The 12,166-nt window shown below is 44.6% G+C and overlaps 1 pseudogene across 1 annotated transcript in view; it reads right to left on the bottom strand.

The window, feature by feature from the left end:
• Nucleotides 1-11,099, bottom strand: part of LOC308605056 (calreticulin-like) — a 34,302-nt pseudogene extending 23,203 nt beyond the window's left edge. Inside the window, exons 1-2 of the transcript XR_014017864.1 lie at nt 11,000-11,099; nt 9,080-9,163 (exon numbers count right to left, since the gene is read on the bottom strand). The product of XR_014017864.1 is annotated as a calreticulin-like (transcript). The remainder of the gene's footprint in view (nt 1-9,079; nt 9,164-10,999) is intronic.
• Between the last annotated feature and the right edge of the window lie 1,067 nt (nt 11,100-12,166).

The raw sequence follows: 12,166 nt of genomic DNA, 5'->3' as shown, positions 1-12,166 counted from the left end.
GACTCCCACTTCCTGGACCCACCACAGTCCCAGAGTCATGGGGCAACTTGGCAGCTTGAGATGGAAGAGGCCTTGAGGGTAGCCTTTATTTTGTCTCCTCCCTGCAGCTGAATTTCTCTTTCTCAAATCCGACTAACCGATATCTAGGGTTATTGCCTTAGCTCTGCCCATGAAAACCCCATATCAACATACCTCTAATAATGCCACGCTGAGCTAGCTCTGTTGACTCCTATTACTCAAGTCTAACAACCAACGACCTCCCTTCCTGAGGCCCAGGGGCTTGCTTTCTCTTGTCTTCCCCTGTCATTCCCAAGATCTTCGTGTTACACAGGCCAGAACGTCTCAGTGACGACCTCACCCATCACTCCTGAGGGAGGGGCCCCAGGAGGTTCTTCCTGCCTCAAGCTGCTGTGGCTTGAATGAAATGGATCCTGCTTCCCTGACCATAGTTGACGCAATGAAGGGTAAGAATTGATGTCAAAGTCAAAAGATTTGTTATTATGTGTTAGACCCTTGTGTGGCTCCCTGAAAATTTCCCCTCATTTACTCCCATGGATAATGCTTTAAGATAGATATTATTAGTTCTATTTTGCATCTAGTAAGTGGTGCACCTGAGATTTGAATCCAAATCTGTTTGATTTCAAATACTGCCTCTTCTCTGGAAGGAGAGGGGGATGCAGGGGAAAGCTTTATGAAGAGAAAAAGCTTGTGTAATCATAAGAATAGCTACTGCTTAGCAACTACATGTCAGGCATTGTGCAGAGGGCCTTACATGCATTTTCTCATTGTAGTCCAATAATAGCTCTGTGACAAGTGTCCTATTTTTTCCCGCATTCAAAAGATGAGGAGACTGGAACTCTGAAACTTGTCCAAGAACAAAGTTTGTAAGTTAAATGAGTAAGCAGGCTTGGACCCTGGGCTTTGCAACATCAAAATCTGTGCTCTTGATCCCTATACTATATGGCTTCCCATGAAGTCATGTGTGTGAAAAGTCCTTTGTAACCTAAAGAGTGTACAGCAAATGTAAGAATCAACCATAGTACTTTACAGTTTGTAATTAATAATTTGTGTATAGTTTGAGTAATGTTCCCCACCAGACTGAGAAGTTTCATAACTATTTTACTAACCCTTGTGTCCCAGTTTCTAGCACAGAGTAAATCACCAAAAACATTTGCTGAATGACTGAATGGATGCATGGTCATGCCTTTTGCCTATGCCATAGATCCTCAGCCTTACAAATGGACTGACTCATTTATTAATCCACTTGACAAATGTTAATTGAGCCTGGCATGCATGTTGCAACTGTTTACAGCTTTCACCTTGAACTTTATGGTAGGAGAGGTTAGAACAGAACTCAGAACTTCTTATCACTAATCAGTTTTTCTGGGTGAACAGTACTGATGCAAATCTAACTTGCCACAGTTTAAGATGTCCTCAAATAAGGAGCCTTTCTTGTTAGGAGAATAATGTCACCTGGTTAATAAAGTTCCATTTTAATGTTTTATACTTTTCCTCTTAACATCATAACATCTTAACATCATAAAAGGCTCAAGCCAGAACGACCCTTCGTGGTCATTAACCTGACCTCCTTGTATTGTGTATAGAGAAAATGAAGCCAAGAGAAGGAAGCGACTTGCTCATGGACACAGTTGCCAGTTACAGAGCTGAGACTACAGCCCAGTTCTACTGTACTCTGGTCCTGGGCTCATAACTCCTTCATTCAACAAATATGTCTTGAGTATTCATTTTATGCCAGGCACCAGGGGCACAGACTTGAATCTGACAAGGTCCCTCCAGGGACCTACGAGCTTCAGGGAGCTCAGAGTCCGAAAAGACAGACAAGTAAACAATTACAATACAGTATGGTAAGGGGAGTGATAGAGGGACACACAGGACAGTGAAATTCAGAAAAGCACTGACTGCCCTGCAGAGTCAGGGTAGATTTCAGAGAAGGCATGCCTGAAGAAGAACTGCAAAAGAAGAAAAGGTAGGAGTGGGTGTTCCAAACAGAATGTCTTGCATGTGGAAAGGCCCTGAGGCATGAAACAGCATGGTGTTTCAAGGGAAATGCAAGCAGTACTGTATGGTTTTGCAGGGCAGAGGGGCCAGATCAAGGAGAGCGCTTATTAATTGAGAGCAAGAGAGCAGTGTATTTACCAAGGTTGGATGCTACCATCTTTTTTTCCTTGTTAAATCTTTCCTTCAAACTGTTCAAATATCTGTATGTCCCCAGAGATCCATCCAACAAAAAATAACAGGTGTTTGGGTGCTCCCACATCTAGCCAATAAATGCACATAATCACAGCCACGTCTGTAAAGATGCAGAACCAGGGAGACCAAATAACAATGATTCTTCTGTCAAATGAACTCATTTCCAAAATGCACCTCCTAGGATGCCTGGCTTTTGGTGTAGTTCAAATCAGAAGACTGGACTAGGGCCTCATCTCTTCCACTAGCTTCAGCAGGATCTTTAGCCTCTCTGAGACTCCGTTTACTCATCTATAGAAAGGTTTTACCTACCTCATCGTTTCTGGGAGAATTAAATGAAACAGCATGCAACACAGTGTAAGGCACATCGTAAGTGCTCAATAAGTACTACTTGAAGCTGAATCTGTATATGTGTATATGTATACAAAGATACATAATATCAAAGGTAAAGAGAGAAATATTTGTAGCCTTGAAGGTAAAAGTTGTGTCTTCCCCAGCACCTAGTCCTGAGCCTGGAACAGAATAGGTCCTTTAGAAAATGCTTGCATAATTAGATAAAAATACATATTTGCCGCATTTATTCAACATCATCAGATTATATTTTGCAAAAGAGAATTTTCTAGATAAACTAAAGCTTACCGCTTCAGGTACCAACATTTTCTCTACCGTTTTCAATGGAAAAGTTTTGTAGACATTATAGAAGACCCTGACCCATTATGTAGAGAATCCTAAACAAAATTTTAAGTTTCTTGAAGACTCAAGCTCTGTACTAGGCTGTAATGTACAGCAGAAGTGTGAGTTTGTTTTGAAATTTTTCTGTCTCCGCTGTTCCCATTCAGCTGTGAGCACTCACTTCTCCCTGAGGTCAGTGTGTTTGCCTCTAGCAATCTACCCAGCTCTTGTGAAACCGGTGGACCTACGTCCCACTTACCTGCCTGCCAACTTACCTGTTCACTTCCTTTCCTTTCTTTCTGTCTACGAGTCTAACTGCACGTCTGCCACATAGACCATAGTTACTCAGATATTTACCAACTAGTAAAAAGCCTTATGGGGTGGTGAATAGCACTGGATAAGAATCTTGGGTCAATCACTTTTCTGAATCTGTGTTCTCATCTGTAAATAAGGATTATATTTAAACTCTTTAAGGAAAGGAACACTGTGCACATAGTAGGTTCTCAATAAAAGTTTGTTGAATGATAGTTTGGCATGAGGACCAAATTAATTAAGATAATAGTAATAATTATTAATTAATATCAGGATGATGATTAATAATAACTATTAACATTATTATTTTTGCTGTCATTGAACGGGCATTATAGTGGGTCCTCCGTTCATTTTGTAAGCTGTCATTTCTAATCAACTATACCCTAAGAAGCAGATAGCCAAGTTTGCTAAGAAAGTGAACATTAAACAAGAGCCCATATGTTTGAACTATGATAGAATTTAAGTCCTTCACTTAAATTTTTGCAGAGAACCTATACTGTGCCAGTGTGAGTGCTAGACGCCAGGGTACAAACAAGACATAATCCCTCAAAGAGCTCAGGGTCTAAACAGAGAAACAGACAAATAAATCATCTGCTTTCCTTATTTTATTTTTCTTGGATTTTCAAAGTAAATAATTTATTGTAGAAGATGTAGAAAGCCCAGAGGAAGCAAATATGCAGTAAAAATATCCATAATCTACCTCCCAAGATGACCATTGTCGACATTTTGCTATATTTCCCTCCAGCCTTTTTTTTTTTTCTTTTCTGTATGTTAACTATGGCTCCTGCTCTCACCTCCACATCCCTGCAGCCTCTGGAGAGATCCTTGCCATCAGTTTGTACTTGAGACCTGGAAAGGCCAGCTGGATCAGGCCTCTTGGGTTTGGGCATCTGTCCAGGGTGATTCTTCCTCAGGCCCAGCATGTCCAAGTATCCACAATCCACAGATGGTCCCAATAGCTTATCAGTCATAAGCCTGAGCAGCAGGCTGTTCCTCAGCCCTGCTGGGCTGTCCTCAGCAAGTCTGAGCCAGCTGGGCACAGAGGTCCTTTGTCTCAGAATGTCTCTTCAGCCAAGTTTTCATGGTCAAGTCTGAGAACTGACAGAATTAGCATTCACACACACGCGTGCACACACACACACACACACACACACACACACACACACACCCCTTGTGACTTCTGCATCATTCAGTCCCTCATCTGAATTCCGGTTTCTTTCTGTCTGAATTTGTACTTTGACAATGGCCTTTGCTGTCACCATAAGTTCTCCCCCTCACACCTGTTTATGTCACTAATTCAATGATTCTCCAATTCAATCAACCACAATTCCTGCATATTTTAATGTGCCCTTTTTTTAATGCGAAGTCTGAGATTCCAAAAGCTCATGTTGTCCCTGAGGTCACTGGTATGATTACCTGCTGGCCACCTGACACTTGGCAGCTTGCATAAGTGGCCAGTGCATCCTTTATGGAGGTAAGAGACCTGGGTTCAACAAACATCTCTGCCACGGACTCACTGTGTGACTTTGGGAAAACCACCTCTCCTCTCTAGGTCTCAGTTTTCCCATCTGTACAATGAGAGGGTTGAATTCCAAAAACCCTCTAGTTGCCAAGTTGCAATGTGGCCTGGAATAGTCTGGGAAAACAGCAGAAAGAAGGGAGCCTGACTCAAGCTCTGCCACAAACCCATAAATGGTCCTGCCATGTCATATCCTCTCTCTGGACCTCAGTTTTCCCATCCGTAAATGGGGAGAAGGAGGCCATTTGGGGCTAGATGAGCATTCAGAGCCCTTTCAGCTCTGACATTCAAAGAATCTAAGCTTTACCTTTCTTGGGGTTGCTAGGCACTACTTAAAATGTGAGCTAGAGGGCTTCCCTGGTGGCGCAGTGGTTGAGAGTCTGCCTGCCGATCCAGGGGACATGGGTTCGTGCCCCGGTCTGGGAAGATCCCACATGCTGCAGAGCACCTGGGCCCATGAGCCATGGCCGCTGAGCCTGCGCGTCCGGAGCCTGTGCTCCGCAATGGGAGAGGCCACAGCAGTGAGAGGCCCGCGTACTGAAGGGAAAAAAAAAAAGTGAGCTAGAAGGACTTCAAGTACCAGATTCATGGGAGGCAGTGGGGTGGGGAGCAGGAGTAATGTGAGAAAAATCAGCTTTGATATCACACAGTCCTGGGTTCAAATCCTGACTGCCATTTAATAGCTGTGTGACCTCAGACAAATTATGCAGTGTTTCTGAGCTTCAGTTATACTGTCTGTAGACTGGAAAAATAATTACTTTACAGAGTGGAGGTGAGAACTGGAGTGTGTAAAGCATCATGCCTAGTGAGTAAAACTATGCTTAATAAAGGTTACCTAAGGCATCAGATACAGTTTAGCTGTAAAAACTAGAGTTCAAAAGGAGGAAATTCAGTTCCAGAAAGAAATGGAAAGACAGAACAGTTCTCTTCATTTTTAATAGTTTTTAATTAAAAGAGTAACACAAGTTCATTGTAGAAAATAAAGTTAAAAAAAATCATCTGAAATTCCATTATTTACCATTTACATTTTGCTATATCTTCATCTATTCCTTTCCTCTATGCACAAATATATTTTACATAGTGACAATATATGTCTTATATGTAATTTTGTACCTTTCACAACTAAGCTTAGATCATAAACACTTCCCCATGACATTAAGAACTTTCCAAACATTATATGGCTGTATCATACTTCACTTCATCCCTACTGATGGATATTTAGGTTTGTCTCTGAATGTTTCCAATTATTAATAACACACCCCATCTCCAGTGACCTTCCATCCATTCCAGTTTAGCCATCTGCCCCTACATACACACCTTGGACCTTATTATGACCAGAAACTGCTCCACCTCTGAAATCTCAAACCCAAACTCCCCCCTCCATGATTGTGGCTTTCTATCCTCCAGCTCTCACGCTCTGTTACTCAAAGTACACCTGTTCTTTGATCCCCTCCATTTTTTTCCTGTCAGCTGTCTCCTTCCTATCTAATTCTCACAATCCTTCTTTCTTCCCTCCCTCCCTCCATCCTTCTTCCCACAAAATTTTACGAGCATTTTCTATGAGCCGGGCACTGTACCAAGTGCAGGGGTTGTAAAGTTGATAGAGATGTGGATCCATCACCTTGCTCACTCCTCTCGACCATGTGCCTTTCTGCTCACTTCTCCCCTGCCCATTTGCCTTTCTGCAAAAGCCCCACTGTATCATCCAAACCTTCCACTTTCACTTTCCCTTTGCATCCCAAATTACCTACTTGAGCCCTACATGACTTCCTCTCTCAGCCGGGATTCTCCAAAACAGCCCACGGCTGTCCTGTTCATTTCCCAGGTCCTCATCCATCCTTCAACCTACTATAGGCAGCCTTCCACCCCCACCACTCCTCTGAGTCGTGAAATGGTCTCTTAACTGCAAAATGCGATGAATGCTTTCCAGTTTGCTTATTTGGCCTCCAAACCACTTTTGACACTAGCTGTGTAAACTTGGGAGGGTCACTCAACCTCTTTGAACCACAGTTTCCTCATCAGTGAAAGAGAGATATCATCTTTCTGACAGAACTGTTGAGAGATTCAATAAAATAAGATATAAAGAAAAAAATCCACTGGTACACAATAAGCATTCAACAAAGATTAAGTTCTGACTCACTGCATTTGGTTTCCTGGGTCCCTGACAACCAGAAAGTGTTTGCCTTGGCTAGTATGAGCATTCTGATCTCTCGAAAGAGTCATTTCCCAGTGCAATTCATTCATTCATTCAAAAATAATTGAGCATCTGCTATGTACTTGTTCTGCGGGCTACAGAGACAGCAATGAACACAACAGAGAAGCACTGTGTTCTCAGGAAGTGAATCTAATGGCGAGGAGAAAAAGAAAGACAATGAATAAACATGTAAACAAGAAATGCATCGAACAGTGAAAAGTATTCTGAAAAATTAAGCATGCAGAGGTTCATGAGGGAACTTTCAGGGGTGATGGCAGTGTTCTATATATTACTTGTGGTCATGGTCACACAGGTGTTTATATTTTTCAAAATTCAGTGAATGATACACTTCAAATGGGTGCATTTTATGTGTATAAATTATATCTCAAAAAGGTTGATTTAAAAAAATTAAATCATACAAAGGGATAGATATGTATATGGGGGGATACTTTTTGATAGAGTGAACAAGAAAAGCCCCTCCAACATTTAAGGAGACATTTAAGCAGAAACCTGAATGATGAGAAGGAGTAAACCACGTGAAGATCTAAGAGAATATTCCAGGCAGAAATCACAGCAAGTGCAAAGGCCTTGAGATGGGACTGAGCCTGGAGTGTCTAAGAAACAGCAAGAAAGCCAGTGTGGCTAGAATGTAATGAAGAAGCAGGAGATAAGATTGGAGAGACAGGCAGGGATCAGATCACGGAGATTCTTGTAGGTCATGGTGAGAAGCCTGGATGTTATTTTAAATCTAATAGAAAGGGCTTCCCTGGTGGCGCAGTGGTTGAGAGTCCGCCTGCCGATGCAGGGGACATGGGTTCGTGCCCCGGTCCGCGAGGATCCCGCGTGCCGAGGAGCAGCTGGGCCCGTGGGCCGTGGCCACTGGGCTTGCACATCCGGAGCCTGTGCTCCGCAGCGGGAGGGGCCACAGTGGTGAGGGGCCCGCGTACTGTAAAAAAAAAAAAAAATCTAATAGAAAGACAGTGGTGGTTTTTAAGTTCCAGAATGCTACAATCTGATTTATGTTTCAAAAGGAGCATTCTGAAATTTAGATGAGAAGAGACTATGGAGAAGCAGGAACAGAAGCAGAGAAGACACTCGAGTTCCTGCAATAGTCCAGATGAGTGGTGATAATAGCTTGAACTAGCCTGGGCAGCAATATGAGAGGTAAAAATAAAATACCATATTCAGAATATAATTTGAGGGTAGAGTCAATTGGACTTGTTGCTAGATTCAATGAGGGGAAAATAAATAAAAAAGGAATCAAAGATGACTCTTAAGACTTTTGACCTAAACGACCAGGTGAATGGTTGGGTCACTTACTAAGATGGAGGAAACCAGGGGAAGAGCAAGTCTGGAGGAGAACACAGGAGTTTGCTTTAGACATGTTAAGTCTGAGATGCTCATGAATTTATGCACATCTGGTTTGTATACCAGCCTCATATGAGTTTGGAAGAACAAGCCAGCATCTAAATCTTCCCAGGTCTGAGTACCCTAACAGTATTTGGTTTCTGGGTCTTCTACTCTGAGGATAAGCCTCAGAACCCTGGTGACCCCACTGTCCAACCCTCCGCAGTCATGAGTAGCATCAGCCCCTCAGCACATCTCTCTGATCTCTCTCCTTTCAGCATTTTAATTACATTTTGGGTTGATTTCTTTAAAGTAGGCACTGAACATCAAAAAGTAACGTCTCTAAGTCCTACTGTAGGAAGATTGCTTGGAAAATCATTTTTCTTCATAGGATGTGATTTTTGGATGCGTGTGTGTGAAAGTTCAGTTCAACCATTCAATAATCCTTTTTTAAAAAATAAATTTATTTATTTTATTTATTTTTGGCTGCGTTGGGTCTTTGTTGCTGTGTGCGGGCTTTCTCTAGTTGCGGTGAGCAGGGGCTACTCTTCGTTGTGGTGCAGGGCTTCTCATTGCAGTGGCTTCTCTTGCTGTGGAGCACTGGCTCTAGGGGCGTGGGCTTCAGTAGTTGTGGCACGTGGGCTTCAGTAGTTGTGGCTCATGGGCTCTAGAGCGCAGGCTCAGTAGTTGTGGCTCACGGGCTTAGTTGCTCCGCAGCATGTGGGATCTTCCCGGCCCAGGGATCGAACCCGTGTCCCCTGCATTGGCAGGTGGATTCTTAACCACTGTGTCACCAGGGAAGCCCCAACCGTTCAATAATCCTTTACCGGGCACCTGTCTAAGCCAGGCACTGACTTTGACACTGGAAACAGAGGAGAATCGGGTAAATGACAACCATAGTGTGAGTAGGGCTGACACAAAGGAAGCATAGAAGTTGAGGGACCTAGCGGAGGCCTAGGCAAGGCTTCCTGGAGGAGGTGATATCAGGCAGAGCAGCCTTTTCTGCACATAGGTGCTGGATTTTGTTCATGATCAACTGTCTTGGGGTTTGGGACTTAGAGCCCCTTTGTTTTTGATTCCAAGGAGTATTTCAGAAATATTTGTCAATAACACCCTTGGGAATTTCACTCTTGCCACACTGGGCAAGGAGGGTTCGGTGCTTGGGGAAGTGACTGCAGATCTGCGCATGTTCTCTGCCTTCTGACAGGAAGAATTGTGTTGCGGGTAAAGCCACCCCAGGCAGGTGAGGGTGGGCAGGTGGGGCAGGAGCTAACGGTCAGAAGCTTAGCCTCACAGGGTTCACTGCATAGGATAGCTGAGGTCAGTCAGGAAATGGGGTCCAGCAACCTACACTTGGAAGAGGCTTGTGCCTTGTCAGAAGGTTCCGCCACAGCCAGTCAGTGAAGCTGAGGGCTTCCTGCATCCCACGCTTCAGCCAAATCCTAAACATCTCTCCTGTCTGCCCCTTCCCCTATCTCCCCACATACCCCCTACCAACCCCCTCCCCAAAGCCTCTCCACTTTTCACCAAGAAGATTACCAGAGCCTCCCAGATGTTTTTTTATTTGCTTGTTTTTGGGGTGTTTTTTTCCTCCATTCATAACTTTGGTCAGTTTCACTGTACATTCTCCACATTTTTGTTGATATGTTCTTTCTAATACCCAGGCCAGATCTTGTTTCTCCCCAGCTTGCCATCTTCACTAGCTCCCACTACTTTCAGCAAAAGGCCAGGCTCCTTAGCCCCCTTGATCCAGGCCCTGCCTGTTCTCCAGCCTCCCCTCAACCACCCTCCCTTTCACAATTTCCAGTTTCCTAAAGATGCCACTGCTGACTGTGTCATAACTGGGAACCTTTGTACATGCTGTTCTTATTGCCTGGCACACCCTTCTCTCCATTCCTGCCCCTCAGATAAATTCTTACTCATCCTTCAAAACCCTGCTTGGGTTTCACCTTCTCCCTGACACTTTCCGGTCCGGTCCCCTTGCCTGGGCTTATTCATTCCTTCCTCGGCACCATCTCTGCAGCTTGTTCTCAACACAATGTTACTTGTATTGTATATTAGGGAATTGAATCTCAGAAAGGGGAAAGGGCTTATGCAGACTTTCACGGTAGAATATAGACTCAAATCCAAACAATCCTGATTCCTAGGCAAGTGCCCTATCCACTGCACTTCCAAAGAACTAATCACATTTTACACACACACACACACACACACATACATACACACACACACATGAAGAGTATTTTGTGGGCTGAAACAGTACCATTGAACATCTGTCCTTAGGTAAATAAGCCCTAATTCTCTGATATTCCTGAGTCATTCCAGGGAGGAGGCTGGGCAATGAAATCTCCTAGATCCTCTGAGCTCTGATATTTTATGAAACACAAAATTTTACTATCACAATTAGCGCTCATATTTTCCCTCCAGAGTTCACTTCTGTTTTCTGGATGAAGGGAAGGGAACAAGCGTTTACTGCATACCTACTATATACCAGGGGAGATGCTTTACCTATCTTACCTCATTGAATTCTCATAACAATTTTTGCAAGAGGCCTTTTGCTGTCCTCGTTTCATAGGCAAGGAAATTAAAATGTAGACAGGGTAAACTACTAGCCCAGGGTCACACAGCCAGAAAGGAAGGAGCAGAGATTTGAACTGCAGACGGCTGGGGCAGCTGATTGAGGAGGAGCAGGTAGGGTCCCATCTACCTTTGCCCCCCATCCCCTCCCGCTCCGCCGAGCCTCTCACCCCCATCTTGGAACTCCTCGAGCAGGTAGACCCGGCGCTGTGCCCGCGCCCCCAGCACGCAGGTGGCCAGCAGCAGTGGCAGCAGCTCCAGCCCCTTCATCTCGCGGAGCTCGGGGGCTCCACGCCCAGCCTCGGAGAGCCGCTAGCCTAGCCAGGTGCTCCGCTCTGCTGCCGCCTCTGCCCGGGTCCCGGGGCGATGGCTGAGTTCACCTGCACCCCGCACCTGACTGTCTCTCATTTGCGGCCTTGGGGGTAATAATGACCACAGCCAATGACTGGGGACCACGCGCTGAGAGTGCTGGAGGATGGAGGTGGGGGGAAGGTGACCAAGTGTTGAGGGAGCTACAGGGCAGGGTCCCTAGGGAGTGGGGATGTGGCAGGGCCAGCTCAGGCTGGCCTCTGGGGTCCCACGAGCCTGCTCATTGTTGGTGCAACCTGTTTCGAAGTGCTGCCACATGCTTCCTTCCATCATCCCTGTGTCCCTCCATCCTTCCATCCCTCTTTCCTTCTATCCCTGTATCCTTCCTTCTGTCTACCCATCCACCCACAGGGCCTATGCAGGACAATAACAGTGTGATGTCTGTCTAACAGAAACACCCAGGGCCTGAGGGGGCCCAGAAGAGGCCTTAAATCAGCATGAGGTCTCAAGGAAGACTTCCTGAAGTGGGTGACAACAAAGGTTAGCCAGGCAGGAAGAAATGGGGAGAGAGGAGCAAAAGGAATACTGTGTGCAAAGGCCCAGAGGAGGGAAAGACTTGTAACTTAATATCACTTCTACAACGACCCAATACCATGCAATCGATATCATTTCCCTTATTTGAGGCAAGTGAAGCTCAAAGAGGGAAAAAAGCACCAAAATTAGTTGATCATCATATTGTGTGCTAAGCACTGTACCAAGAACTTGCCATGCATTATAGCATTTGATCCTCACACTAACCTTACAAGGTCAGTGTTATCTTGTGAGACTTACTTTATGGACTCTGAGAGACAAAATGACTTGCCAAGGTCACATAGAGATGGAACAGGGACTAGAACTCAAGCCTTCTCATTCCAGTGCCTTCACTGCACCTTCATTCAACTATTTATCTGTTCAATATCTATGTGTTGAGGTCCTACTATGTGCCAGGCACTGGGCTAAGTGCTGAAGATATACAGTGGAGAATAAGG

This window comes from Mesoplodon bidens (assembly GCF_964165515.1).
Source record: "Mesoplodon bidens genome assembly, chromosome: 2".
NCBI lineage: Eukaryota > Metazoa > Chordata > Mammalia > Artiodactyla > Ziphiidae > Mesoplodon > Mesoplodon bidens.
The sequence above is the reverse complement of the archived record's forward strand: the minus strand, read 5'-3'. Positions and strand labels throughout refer to the sequence as shown.